The sequence below is a fragment of the Anser cygnoides genome, chromosome 10, assembly GCF_040182565.1.
Source record: "Anser cygnoides isolate HZ-2024a breed goose chromosome 10, Taihu_goose_T2T_genome, whole genome shotgun sequence".
Lineage (NCBI taxonomy): Eukaryota > Metazoa > Chordata > Aves > Anseriformes > Anatidae > Anser > Anser cygnoides.
Genome location: NC_089882.1, coordinates 8132549 through 8147679, shown reverse-complemented (window position 1 = coordinate 8147679; position 15131 = coordinate 8132549). Strand labels below are relative to the sequence as shown.

Genomic DNA, 15131 nt, shown 5'->3' with positions numbered 1-15131 from the left:
AAAAGACTACCGTTTGTAGTGAATTCATTGTTTTTCTGTACTACTCAAAGCTTGAATAAGCAAGTGGTCAACTGTAGCTCCCAGGGACAGTGAAGAAGTGAAAGAGAAGAATGACAGGTTGGGGTGGTAGGACTGAATACAGAAAGGGAGGACATCATCTGAACTGAATTTGAATGCAGTGCAGGCAACTGAGATGCAAACATGTCACCTCCCAGTCTCTGCACGAAGGAACTTACATGGTCAAAATCATCCGGTAATGCAAAAAACACCCTTATTACTGCAGAATGGTTTGAAGAGGTACAGTGTTATGACTTTCTAGCTTGGGGAGACTGATACAGGTATAGTAGCTCCGTAACCACCGTTACCACCTCTTCAGTCATTCTTGTATAAAAAAATAAAGCAAGATCCACGATTATCTTCCTGAATGGCAGTTTCTATTGTAGTGGGAAAGCCACTGTAAATTAATCATGCTTCAAAGACCTCATCACATTGTTTAGTCCATTCTCCTAGGTAAGTAGTAGACTGTATAATGCAGTTCCTGCAGCTTACAAAGGATCACAGAGCCTGCTTTCCTAATTGTAGGAAGAGGGCACTGTTTCTTTCAGTTCTAAGCATGCTTTTTTAAGAAAGGAAAGGGCAGTATGAGTGAAATATCAAAGATATTTCCTCTGCCGCCTCCTCTGGAGGAGGATTTTTATCACATATAGACATGCTTCGGATGGGATAAGAGAGAAATTCTCAGCCTTGCCCACATAGGCAAATATCAGAGCCGTAGATTTAAGGGAGGAAGAATGTATCAAGCCTAGGTGCATTTCCTGGCATTTTAATTTTATCTCTACATAAATTTCTGGGTCCTTTGTAGGTAACTGTTTGCATGTACTCATCTGATTAACCCTTGGACAATTCTTACCTGCAAGTGCAGCCAGAAGGAGGATAATTTAGAGAAGCACTTTACTTCAATACTCTGCAGCTTAGGGATCAATGGGTAATGTATAGCTATTAAGATCTAGGTCAGACTATACCATTAGATTATGTCAGGTTTTAGGAATTCAGAGATACAGTTTCAGAATATGCGAGTGTTTGAAAAACTGGCTGTAGTATAGTAAGTATAGTGCTGCCTTCTATCTCAGTTTCTATCACTAGTCATCCAGGGTATTTGGTAATATGAAAGTCTGTCTGATATTCAGTTTTTTTCACTTTGCCCTTGAACCTCTTCTCCTTTGAAAAACAGTGTTAAGCAGAGGTTACTGACTAGCTTCTCTGTCAGGTGAGCTACCATGTTATTTACACCAATTTATCCTGCCCCATTGTCCATCTAAACCATCCCTGACTTAAAGATCACTGTTAAATAGTATCTTTTTATAACATGAAATAGGAATGATTGTTATCTGGCCAAGTGGAACAGAAACAAGATCCCACAGTTTGTGATAATAGCTTCATTGTGTGTCCTGAGGGCTGCTGAGCAACTGCAGTGCTATTGATTTCAGGATATTGCATACAAGTTTTTAAGATGTGTTATTGAATAGGATTTTCTCCTATTATTTGTTACAAGTTCAATGTGAAGTACCCCACAGAAAGTCACAGTGGAAGGACAGCTAAGATGGGAGGTGAGTATGGCTTGAGTCACTGTAATACTGATGATGCTCACCTTGCTCTTATGCAACCAGGTCTGTGTGAAACAGCCACAACAGTTTGCAGGTGGACCTCTCAATTTTGTTGTATGCCAAGTTCGTAGTCCTTTGACTCTTCTGTGAGATTTTTAATCCTGCAATTTAAAGGAAGTGAATTTCAGGCACGGACTTTTGCATTGCTTTCTAATAACTGTAAAATTGCCCGGTCCTTTGGAAATCGCCCAAGGGTCATGAACTACAACAAACCTTTGGAAAATATTGTTGTAAGTTCCAGATGCTCTTAGGAGTGTTTCCAACGGGCTTCAGTGATGAAGCCTGGAAACTTTCCAATGCTGGTAAATGCATCTAATTCCCTTCAGGTCCAATAGCTACTGCAACCTCTCTTGGAGCCTTGAACTGTTAGCACACTGGACTTTTGTTGGGTAACTCAGACTTCTCTTTAGCAGAAAATCAGAATGTAATCATGTTAGCAGTGAATTTTACATTAAAGCAATCCCAAAAATACTAGCAATCACTTTAGGTTTGTGGAGCACATCTCTCAGAAATGAACCTGACTGAGTAACAAGAACTCTGTAAGAGTCAGATAACCCTTCCAGCTGCAGAGAGCTCTGTAAGTAATTGTTTTAAGCTGTTATTGGAAGATGAAAACACTGCTTTAGTTGTTGAACAGTAACAAGTGGGGCTTTTTCTTGCACAGCACTTTTTTTCTGGTCATCACCTGATCATCTGTATATTTAGTCTGATGCTTTAATGGTTTATTTCACTTTTGTCTCTTGGTTCTTTTTGGCCCAGAGGTGTTTTATTTCATTTACTCACATTCTCTAATACTTTCCTATTATGCATTTTGCATTATGATTATCAGTATCATTTTGAATGGTTCGTGATTGGAAAGATACTACAATTATTTTACCCGCTGTTTCAGCTTTGATGGGTTACAGAGATGGATTGTTATTTTATATAATAGTAGGTTTTACATGTTAAATCCTTTCCTTTGACCTGTGGCATAGAGCATTCAAAACTAATAGCTGTAAAAATATTTGGCTGCAGGCCCATGACTGACTGCATTCTAGTTATAACAACAAGTTCACCTGCCCAGTCAAGGCAGGGCTTGGGACAGTAATATCAACTCTGACAGCTAAATCCAGCTGGGCTATCTATTGGAAAAAAACAATAGCAAACATCTGGTCAGCTTCAGAGCTTAGCTAAACTGCAGATTGCAATCTTGTTCTCACTGGATGGGGCAATCTAAGGAGTTGTTTTTTATGTGTACCAGACCAAAATGGTCTGTAGAGACTTCAACAGTCATCTGGGGGATGAAAATTAGATTGCACCTGGACATCTAGCTCTGTGCCTAATCCTGATGGACCTATTTTTTCATCCTATGAGACATCCTATGGGACATGAGAACATTTGATGAAGGACACCTACAATTTTTCCTCTTGGTCAGGCAGAGCACAACCCATCCTAGTCTGCAGGGCATAGTCCCATGGTTTGCACTAGCAGATTGGGAGCTTGAGCGTCTGTGTAAACAAACCTCCAAATTTATAATCTATTAGAGCTCTTTTTCAGATCATGGGTTTTGATCGATTTTCTTTTGAAGTATTTTATCTTTCTGGATTACACGAGATTGTGGAGAGGTTTTCTTGCTTCAGTGCCTTTTCTGGCACAATCTTCAGGACACTAAGATGATCTGGCTCTAGTCTCATCTACTAAAGCTAGATGCTATTTTAATCTTTCAATATAAGAGGACTCTAAAAATCAGTCTACAAATTCAATGGTAGGAAAGGAAATGATGAAAACTTAATTCCATTAGCATAATTGTTTAACAATTTTTACCTTTACCTGCTTGTAATAACTTAGTGTAACTTCAGTTATTAGACTTTCAAGCAATGTACTTTGCCTGGAATTTATGGTTTTAAATATGGACAGGCTTCAAAATGCTGTGGTAGACTGTATCAACAAAGTTTTTCATCACACAAACTCTAAATTTTGTGTGTAAAAGTATTTATTTTTTCTTGCAAATTTTCTTCAGTTTGTGGTGACTGTAATGTCACCATCTGTTCAAGAAGAAACAGAATAAGGTGCCAGCTCAGATATGTCAGAGAGATTAAAGCCCTGTAATGTTTTAAAATTTCATATTATGATAAATCTATTTGGTTTCTCTATACTGTTTATTGTTTATAGTCAGTATTCCCAACTATAAGAGTCATATGTGAGAAACTCAAGCTTGACTAGATACTTGGGGCAAAATCTTGACCAGACTTTTTTTTTTCCTTTCTGACTTCAATTTGCAGTGTTTCTGAAGTTCACTCCAAAAATTACCTACTTATTTTGGGCCTGCTTTATAAAGCACTTCAGTACAAACATTACCTGAGCAGACCAAGCCACATTCTGCCCAGTCCTGCATTTCAGCTGTAGCAATCACCAACCTTCGATGATTCATCAAGAGTGATGCTTCTATGTTATCCTTGTCTAAGACAGTCTATCAGAGACTAGATTATGCTAGGTGTAAGGTATACATACACCTTGGCAAATGCAGTTTTCAAATCCAAGTTTTGTGATTACACAATTGCACCCTTTCTTTATCTAGAGCATTTCGTGTGGATTCTGGCCCTTTTGAAAATTAAATATGAACAAGGTTTTCTGCAGGAAATGCTTCTATTATTAAAATATGTATAATGGGAGATACAGCTTAAAGAGTTCCCTTTTTATGTAAAGGGATATTTGCCAAACAGATTGCATAGGAAGCAATGATTAGCAGAGCTATATCCAAGCTACTTGTTTCTGTGAAATTATCCAACGCGACTGGATGTCCCCTTTGGAAAATAACAAACGGGCAGGGTGGACTAGGTTCAGCTACATTTTAACAGGATTCTCTTTTGGTATTCAGATCCATTAATCTGTTTAATCTTCTGGTTTCTAGACTCTTCTCTTCATTCAGTGTCCAAAGTACATACAAAATTTCATCTGCCATGATAAGGCCTCTCCTCTAACAGTAAGGATTAGCTGAATTCTTTCCCTTGCAGGGCTCCAGAGTTTGTCACAGTGTTAAATTTTGAATGACAAAAGAGTGAAACTGTGATAAAAGTGATACTTGCATCAACAAAGAGTTCTGCCATATCTCTGCATCTCAGAAAGATCTCCAGGGCCTCTGGCTTCAAAACGTTATTAGGATCTTTCCTCTTCTGCCCCAAATAGAGCTTCAGAACAAGAGGCAATGGACACAAACTGAAGCACAATAGGTTCCACCTAAACATCAGGATCTAAAGTTGATTCTCCTGCCGGCATGGAGCTAGTGCACCTATGGCATGTCCAGAAGTAAGTGTAGACAGCAGAACAGGGTGTGAAGGTCTGACTGGGGAACTGTTCAGCCCTGCAGATATTTTTAGATGCCTGAATGTCTCATTTAGTATGACTTTTAGAAATACTTTTGGGGAGATTTACATAATAGTTCACTTCTGTGTGCAGAAGGAACATTTCTCAAGATTAATGGTCCAGCATTAGAAGCAGTGCTGGTACTGAGTACCTGATGAAGACAGCCAGTGAAAAGGTTAGTGTTCAGATTATTCCAAGGCTCTTCCAGAACTGTTTTCTTACCTTGTCTTCTGAAGCTGTCCATTGCTGGATAGAAGGATCAGACCATTTTCAATATGAAAGCCTATTCTAAATACTAACACTATCAAAATAGAGAAGACACAGGAAAAGAAATGGGTTCCCACATCTAATGAAGATAAACAGAGTATTTGACAGTAAGGACCTCAATAGAAGTTACTGTGGATTGTCGTTCTCCTTCAATACACGGTTTGAATTTTTAAATTCAAAGTTTTAAAGTTTTAAATTCAGAAGAGATTTTACTCTAGCAAAATTGCCAAGCACTGACTAGTATGAAGATCTGACTCTGGCATAGCTAGATAATAAATCTGCTTAATTTAACTCTAACATAAATTAGCCATCAGATTCATACATGCACGTAAACACAGTAATATTCCTTCAGGCAACAAGGCCAATTTGTGAGCACTATCTATGTAAGAAATGGATGTATCTTGACAGCAAACATACGGTATTAAAACAGTTCTTCCTTTTGTGTGTAAAACATTCAGCAACTCCTCTGTGCAAGAAACCTGATGTACTTTAATTGGACATATTTTTGAGAAATAGTTATGTTTTAGAACAAACTGTCTCACTTTGGAGAGGAATCATTGCAAGTTAAATGATCATTTTTTTTCTGGCCGGACAGTATGGTTAGGTCACACTCCTTGTGAAAAGCAGCGTCTGGGATTCAAACAACTTGTATGGCTTGGAGGGCAGGAATGCTCCTGAGATACTGCATCGTGGAACACTCTCAGTTCAGCAACTGACTCTGTCAGTTTAATACAGTTCCTGTATTAAGGCAAGAAAACAAGTTAAAACAAACAAACAACAACAACACAAACAAACCAGAAGCAATACTAATAAATAAAGTGCAAGTCTGTTTGTGGTATTTTAAGTTCAATCTGAAACTTAATTCATAACAATATGCTTCAATAGTTTACATTAATTGCAGTACTAAAATATCTGGATACTTTAGTGCCTCTACAAAATGAAAGTAGGAGATGATAATCTTCAAAATCCCTAAGGCTACTTTTTTAAGCATGTTTAACCCAGAGCTTAGCTAGCACGAGGAAATGGGTGAAAAAGGCTTTAGGCATATTTAAGAAAACCTAAAATTCATAGTCACAAATCTCATGCAACAGGCAGGACTGGGTGATATATACAACCCTGTCAAAATCCTTTTTTACACTGAGTGAAACAGAGGCCTCTGGGCATGTGAGCTCAAGCGTGTGAAGAAGTGAGAAAATGTTTCTTGAACAGTTTGGGTGTTTCATAACCTGTTGAGTTTGTTCTTTTAGTTCACTTTAGGGTAGGATACCTACAGCTGTCTAAGGCACAAAGTGATGGGTGATTGAAAATTATAGAGTGGTTACAGGGAAGACAAGATCTGAGGTCAGACCTCTACATTTTAAAATAATTCTGTCTCCTGTCATGCTGTCAGTCATATTTCTATTAATGGTTGGTACCTAAAACCAGAAGGACTGAGTAAGAAGTATAATGGTGTAAACCAATCTTTCTCCGATGTAAAAAGAGGGGAATTAATGTTTGACCCCTGCGAGCTGACTGGCATATGTCTGGAAGTATGAGATTTAATTGAACAGATGGTAGTACGCATTACTGCTTTAGAAATGTGATTAATCATTATAAATGTTCTAGGTCCTTTAAAAGAATGACTAGAGCATCTGGCTATCCACACTGAAACAGTATACACCCACCTGACAGGAATCCATCTCCTTAACGTAGATGATACTTGTATTTCTGTTAATTACTTTGCATCTTTATGCTTCAACTGAATGGACAACTCCTGGCACATTCTTTTAAATGAGGCAGGTTCATTTTGCAGTTAGGTTACATTTAGTTTCTATTTACTGTTGAATTTTGGCATCAACAAGAAGCACGAAGCAAACAAAAAATGTAACCTTAACCCATCAGTTTTCAAGAAGCCCGGAGATGAAATTTTTTAGCCTAGGAAAAGGCAGAGTGCCTTCGCCTGTTGTTGCGGTGCTTTTCTTCATCAGATCAGTGAGGAACCCCATCACAGCAACTCCTGGGCAAGTGCACTGCCATTAGTCCTAATGCGATCTCACTGCTCGCCATCTCATTGCAAAGTGGCTCTTGTGTTACACGTATCTGCGATCCAACTTTGTTCCCAGTCAATGAACAGAAAAGCTGCCTGGCTGCAATTCACTGCTATTCTTGTATGTCATCCTACCACTCATGGCCACCCACAAGGTGTCTTTGAAGTATTCCTTATGCAGGTGCTTGGGAAGTGCCTAACAACTCGCCTGTGATTTTCTGAGGGACACAACATGAATCAGGAGGAGATGGCTAATGCCACTCAGCCCCTTCTGCTGGGCTCATACCTTTCAGATCTTGTCCTTGGATGGTTATGAGCATGGTGATTTATTTGCCTCAAATAGATATTTTATTTTTTAGTCCTCTATATTTATCCACATTCTGTCATTTAGTTCCATCTGCTGTACAGGGAAAATCGAGTCTTTATTTTAGAATCCAGTTCTGCAAACTGCTGTCAGTTTAAGGCTTTGAGAGATTCGCAGTGCTTAAAGCTGGACAGGAACGTTGTTTTCAGTCTGGTCTCCACAGTGCATGCCTCAATTCATTTGTGTCCTCCAATTGCACATTGCTGGCTGATCTCTGAAGTATACAGCAGATTTGCAGGAGCTGTTCAGTGCTTGGCAGGATGGGGAGATTCCTGTGAAGTGCTCTGAGGTCCCTCTGCTTGGGAAACTTTCAGTCACACTCAAAGAAGTAAGTGATGAGACCAGCCTGAGGCTGAATGATAGCTTTCAGGTCGGTAGCCAAAGCTGCTAAACAAGTAATGTAGTCTTAACAGATATCTATCTGTATGGGCTTCTAAACATGTCTTCGTTTGCTAGAAGTCACATTAAAAGCCAAAGATACTAGGACAAGCCAGCTTGCTGTTTGTTCAACAGCTTTTGTTCAACAGACCGGTGGATTAATACTCTCTATCATTTTCATATGACTCTAAAAGGCTTACAGAAACAAACTTACTTCAGAGGATTACCCTCTTGTTTCTGTGCATTTATAAATGCCATCTGTTCCTATCTGAGAGCTGGGTGTTATGGTAACCTGAGTCTTTTAAACTCGAGCTAATTGCAGATCTCATGCCCGTAGTCGTGGATCACACATACATGTGGGTGCATAATGCTGGCATGAGCACGGCGACAGGGAACGATCCAGAATACAGCAAGCCTTTGGGTCAACCTTTCCTGACACAGCACGCACAGAGAGGGCTGATAGGAAGGAAGGAGGTCAGTCTCCTTCACACGCAATGCAAGGGAATCAAGGAATTTTGCTTGTAATACTACAATATGCCCAGAGGCCAGGCAACAAGGGCTTTGCTCTTTTGGGACTGTAAAGCAGGATCTGGGGAAAAGATGAGGGTGGAGTGGAAGCCTCCATGCTGCAAATACTTTTTCTGTATAAAATTTAACATACTTTGTGGCTGTTTTTGTGATACACTGGCTGCTTCAATGTGAAGGTGTCACCTGTCTGGTTTACTCCATCTGTACAAAGAAAAGCTCATGATTATTACAGCCATGGAGTGAATTTGAGTCATCATGTGCACAATTCCTTGTGCATTTACCAAAATTCTTAAGTTGTTCTTCATAGAAAAAAATGGCATATGTAATAGACACCGTCTCAAATGACTTTTGCTCTTAAAAATGTCTTTCAGTATACAAGCATGTAGATCTAATAAAAGTTAATAACACAATTTCATAAAGTTTGACAGGTGCACAGGCTCATTCCCCATAGGTGACTGCTGTATGAACTGGCATCCTGCTACTGTTTTCCTCCTCTGTGCATCCATTAATTATGGATCAATTATTCAATTCTTTAAGAACTCAGGTGATGCTTGGGCTACTGAGTTGTGAAATTAAAGCAATGCCACAGTGAACAGGGAAGAACATGCATTTACTATACCACTATTATCCTATGATGCTGATATCCCTGGGATAAAAGCATTTTTCTTCAATCAATAATTAATCTAATTCATATGGATGTCCCGTTTCTCCACACTGCTTCTACTCTCCTTGCAAGGCCTATCAAAACCTCCTTTCTGAGTAACAATCTTTCCACATATTTTTAATGGCACAATCAAAATGTGAGAGCCAGATGCCTGTTGTCGTCCTAGGCATAATTCACTGTGCTCTACATTTTTCCTAAATGAAGCACAGCACAATTAGCAAAAAACAACTGCTTTACAAAACGAATCTTGTAGTTCAGTAAACTTTAGCCACTGAGGATCTGCTCAACAAATCAAGTATTAATTTGCTATTTGACATACTCGAAAAAATGTCAAACCAAAATGAGAGAGATGGCTTCTCAGCTGCTGGGACCAGGATTAGCACTCTCCAGGACATTGCTCATTGTGCAGTCAGTCTCTAGCTTACAATTTCACAGAGGTTCCTGTAACATTTTGCTGGATAAGTCAGTTCCTCTTTACCTTCAGGGAGTGAAATTTCAGATGACAAGTCTTTTGTTAGTAAATATTGTTTGCTGTTGAAAAATGTTCTGTAGCATAAGAATGTGAATAAAATCGAAAGCAAATATTTACTCAAAATAAAAATACGCTAACAAATAAAGATAATGGCTCGCTTTTCATTGCCTTACCCTTTGTTCTCTCATCTATATCAATCAAGTTAAGCAGTTAAGCAAATTACAGGAAAAAATATCTAACACTTCATCTTTTTTTTTACATGGGGGAGAAAGATGACTATTTTCAAATATCTGCTGTTTTGTTGAAGTGATGTGTTCCTAAAAAGTATTGTACTCAATCCCTATCAGCTGCCATATTATCTTTAACATTGTAGTGAGAGGCCATGCTTGTATAGATGGGGATGCTTTGTATGTTTTGTCTACTTCAGGGCCGAAAATGGTGTCTCTCTTACCCATTTGTTGCATTAGCCTGTTGCAAGAACAACTTGTGTTCTTGTAACCCTGAGAAGCATGGCACCGATATCTAAAAAACATGGTTACTTTTTAACCTGCTAGGTTATCTGGAATTCTGAGTTGAATAGAACAGAACTGTGGCCTGAAAGAAATGTTTGTGAATCAAGCTTGTGTAGAAATGAAAATGGTTATCTGGACTTTCTGTTTTGGTGGTTGTTGTTTGTTTGTTTGTTTGTTTTTGTTTCATTTTTCAGGGAGGAAATCATGACCTTCTGTGATGGGAAAGGTTGTCTTCTCTCATGTGGTCTGGGAAGGTGTGAAATGTGTAATTTGAAAGCCCATAGTGCTGCTTTTCCTTTTCTAGCATTATAAATGGCAAGAAAATTTACTTCAGGATAGTCACATAGCACTGATATTTGAATCATGCAAGTACTGATGTTTTAGCTTGGTCTTGATTATGGGCTGTATTTTTTTCTGTTGTTTGTTTGTTTGTTTGTTTGATATGCATGATTTAGCATAGGGTCATTGTAGAGACTTTTTTAATGGGAATTAAGTAACATTTAAAGAAGTTGTGCTGGAACATTAGTTTGCTAACTGAAATGAAAAGGATGAAACTTCCCCTAGTTTGTTTCAAAAACCTCAACTTACACTTCTTTGCCAGTTTCTTCAGAAGAGTACTTCTCAGGTATTATAGCTGCCGAAGGATGGTGACATGGTGCAGTGCTCTGGTGGTTATTCATTCATTGACAAGCTGCCTGCTTTTGACACTAGATTTATATGGCCATTTAAAGAGAAAATTCAGCGCCTGTAGACTAGACAAGAGCATCATAACGTGCTATTTCTCCATCTAATGGAAATGTCCCGGTCAACCCTACCTTCTGCCCAAGAAATTGTCCACCTTTGAAGGATGGGTGTGTTTTATACAGGATGAATCCAAAAGAACAAAAAAACGTTTTGCTTCATAATAGATTTTTTTTGAGTTTTTATGTTACGTGTCTGCACTAGGTCCAACCCCACTCACAAGAACAGACTTGTTCATCACCACCAATGACCATACTAAGGGGCCACATGTGAAACTCTCCAGAGAAGGGCAAACCTGGAGGGAATCTGAGCACTCATTTGTTCCTCTGATCTGACTGGAAAGAACACCAGTGAACTCAAGTCCAGTTCCCTTCAGGTTTCAAATCTTCCGGAGTTGAATGAGGACATCTTCAACCTGTCTGTGCCAGAAAGCATAATGAACCTATGGATGCGTTTGCCCAGTTCCACTCCCAAGCCCAGGATTCATCTTGCAGCCCAGACACAGCAGAATCACCTTGGCTGTGAACTTATTTAGGAGCCAGGGACTACAGTCCTAGAAAAGCTGTATCCCTGGGCCTCAGCGTGGCAGTCCTTTTAATGGGGGCCAATAATATCAGCTTTAAGAGCAGCTAGAGTAATTTAGATGAGCTAGTTAGTAGAAAGTATTATTAATAGATTTTTTTTTTCTGACAGCCAAAACAGGGCTGACGCTTCTCACTGTTATATATTAAATGAGTTTTTTTTTTTCCTTTTTCATGAGTTGGAATAGCATTAGAAACCATGACAAACACATTTCCTGATTGCTTTTTCTTTTCTTTCTAGCATCAGAATACATCACTTCAGGGACTGTGTATTATTTACTGAATTGCTTCTGTTTGCCTCCTCCAGCTACTTTGTCAGCAGTCAGGGATCCAGCCTGTACCATTTTTTCAGTCCACATCTCAGATGCACACGGTGCTGAGTCCTGCCCAGATGCTTTTGCACATTTTTCCCTGAAGTTTAATGCTACAGTTGTTCAGCTGAGTAATACTCATAGCAGGAGGGGAAGGTCTTGAGAAAGAAAACCAGACAAAAAGCAGGCTCACCTCAAATATTGAAAACAGTTGGAAAAGAATTTGCTTTCCATTTAAAGGGCACTTCTGCTTTGCCAGTTCTGGAGTGCAATGTGCGGTAATAAGAGATGATTATGCTGCACAATAGCCTGAGTATAGTCGTTGAAGCAGGTTGAAATTAAAAAAGGTTTCTTCATATAAGGCATGATGTAATGATTTCTGTCACGCTTACAGACATAAATGAAAATAGCAATTCATTACACACCAAAACTAAGCAAATAGTTGAGGCTGCAGGTAGTGCATAAGCAATAAAACCAAAGCCAATATAAGGACCCAGAGGCTGAGTGCATTTTCTACTTTATTTATTACCTTTGATCTAGACTAGAATAGACTAGGCTAGAAATAACTATCCACCTGCTCTGAGCACCCTGCCAATTATTTCAATCTACAAAACCAAAATGCAATATGAACAGCTCACTGCTTCTAGCAAAGTGCAATACCCATTCAGATATTCCTGCCCCTCCTTTTCCAGCAATACTTTAATTCATTTCTCTCTCTCCCAGTGCCAGGTCAAAAGGATGAACATTGCAAGCACTGCTGATAGATGCAATAATAAACTATTCTTTTCTTTTCCTTGTTTTCAATGAAAAGTAGGGAATGTTGCCTAAAGTGCGATGAAAACACTTTACAGGGTCTGTGTTTAGAAGCAGCCTTGCAAATTACTCTTTTTTGTTCTCTGTTCAGACTTCTCTTAAGAGACTGCTTTTCTCTTCTTTTCTGTGTTTAGCTAGATTATACAACACTTCAGCCTAACAGCTTCCTCTCTTTCCTCCATTCCACCCTTTGACTTACTAAAATGTGGGAGGAGGAGTAGCAATATTGCTTTTAGTAGGAGAAAGGTATATGAAAATCTGCCAATGTTCTTAGCTATTTAACCATCATGCCCTTGTTTCTTTTAATCTCACTAGAAGTTAAAAGCATGAGTAAATCACGTATTATTCTGAAAGGATTAACACCTTACCAATTAACAGTTTTAACAACAAATTTAACAGGTGTTGTTATATAGATACAGACCAAGAGAATAACTTTGTTTTCCTAGACAGGTAGGAGTGATGAGACTTGTGAAAGCATGGCTGAAATCTTAGTGCCCTGGAAGTCAATGACAGAACTTCCTAGTGTGCCAGTACTCAGACTTTTGAACAAATTAAGTGCCCAAATCCCAGTATGCATACCTTAGGTTTTTTTTTGTTTTGTTTTGTTTTTTTTAGTAAATATCATAGAACCTCTGAGCTGAAATGTAATCTTTTTTTTCTCTTTCATTTCAGGAGGTGATATATAAATAAATCTGAGAACTGGAGATGATGATGCCAGACAGAATATTAATAAAATCTCCTTACTCCTGCTTCTACCATATCTCTGGGTGAGTCTTTGCAACCAGGCAGACCAGCTAAAATCTCATATATATCGCTCTGATCCCTCCCAGCCCTTGTTGCATCTCCAAAGACCGCTGGCTTCTCCCAGTATCTGGGTGTCTGGAAATGCTGTAGGCTCCTGTTGCCCAGCCCAGCACCACTCCCTCCTGTTCACCAGGTGCTTTATTCCCAGAAGCTTCCTTCTGGTCAGGTTTGGTTGCTCCTTTGACCAGGAGAAATGTTCACCTTCCCAAAATGGGTACCTGACAATGGCAGTGACCTTTCAAAGGATCTTAATGCACAGAATAGGAACAAATAGGTGCTATTGCTCACAGGAAACTGAAGCCTTTGCTTAAGCAAAAGGTGTTGTACAGCCTGTTTAATACTCATAATATTGATTTTTGAGAATAACTCTGAGGGAAGCTTGATGCACAACTTAACTTATGTGTTTTATAAAAAGGCTGAAAAATGCTTCTGCATTTCTAGACTGTTTCTTTCCTCTGTTTTAGTGGCAGCAGCAGTGATATGTTGCTCTGAAGTACCTTTGTTTGGGTGCAGAACCATATTTGAAATGACATCAAGCCATCCTTTAAATACACCAGCAAATAAAAGGGAATAAAATCCAATTTATGGATACAGATTCTAGAATTCTATATTCAGTGCTCTTTAAGTATTGCAATCCTATGTTCTTGAGATTCCTTACAGATATATTATAGATTTAGAACTGAGTAAAGGTGAACTTCATTATATAGGTTCATTATAATGGTATTTCATTGGTTTGGGCTTGTGATTAATGGCTTATTCATTTATACTTTAAGACTGGAAGAACATGATCATATAAATAGTCCTACTGAAGTTAACAGGGCTGTTCATTGAGGGAAAATGCCATTCAGGAGAACACTTAAGTGTATGCATAGCTCTAAGCATATGTTTAAGTTCAAATTAAGTCAATCTATTTGGTTTTAAGAGGACTTGACTGTGCTTATGTTCCTTGAAACATTTATACTCATATATAGGGTAGCAGCTGAAGTAGCCTTGGGATGTCATTAATGTCTTAGAAACAATAGTCTTTCTAAGCACTCATGACCATTAGGTAAGAGAACTGCTAGTAGTTCTGGCAGCCAGATTCAGGCCCTAAAAGCTCTGTGATCTGACATGTTTATCTAACTTATTTATGCATTATACAGAGGTAAAGAAGAGAATTTAGCTGTGTACCAGTTGCACACAAACTACTCCCTACTGCCAAATGTTACAGACAAGAAGTTGCCAGGAAAGCAGTGCATCTCAAGAATGGCGGTAAGACAAGGAATTTCTCTCTCTTATTTTTGTACTTAATTATTTAAAACAAAAACAGTGGATTTGTTCTGGGAATTATTTTCCTTGGGCTATTTAGGACTCTTGTCAGGCTGATAAAGACTGTATGTTATAGGAGAATGGAGAATACCGTTGTGGTTACCATTTGCTGTAGTGGGGCAAGCACAGTGTGGTGAAGGGACATTGCTGACACAGTAGCCACTTTGCTACATATCTCTTACAGCAAAAAGCTGTGCTGTATAAGAGTAATTTGAATACAAAAGTTCATTTATTATATTTTTGTAACAAAGAGATAAAATGTCCTAATTACAAAAGATTAATACAGAACTAACAAGAACGTTGTACATTATTAAATGAGGATATAGAGGTTGAAAGTATTTTTTTTGCTCTATACA

The 15131-nt window shown here is 38.6% G+C and overlaps 1 protein-coding gene across 1 annotated transcript in view; it reads left to right on the top strand.

Annotated features, from left to right (window-relative positions):
* TAFA1 (TAFA chemokine like family member 1) overlaps positions 1 to 15131 on the top strand; it is a 313943-nt gene that overhangs the window by 51225 nt on the left and 247587 nt on the right. The window contains exons 4-5 of the mRNA XM_048074312.2: positions 13336 to 13430; positions 14610 to 14718. The gene's annotated coding sequence lies outside the window, so the exon portion shown is untranslated. The remainder of the gene's footprint in view (positions 1 to 13335; positions 13431 to 14609; positions 14719 to 15131) is intronic.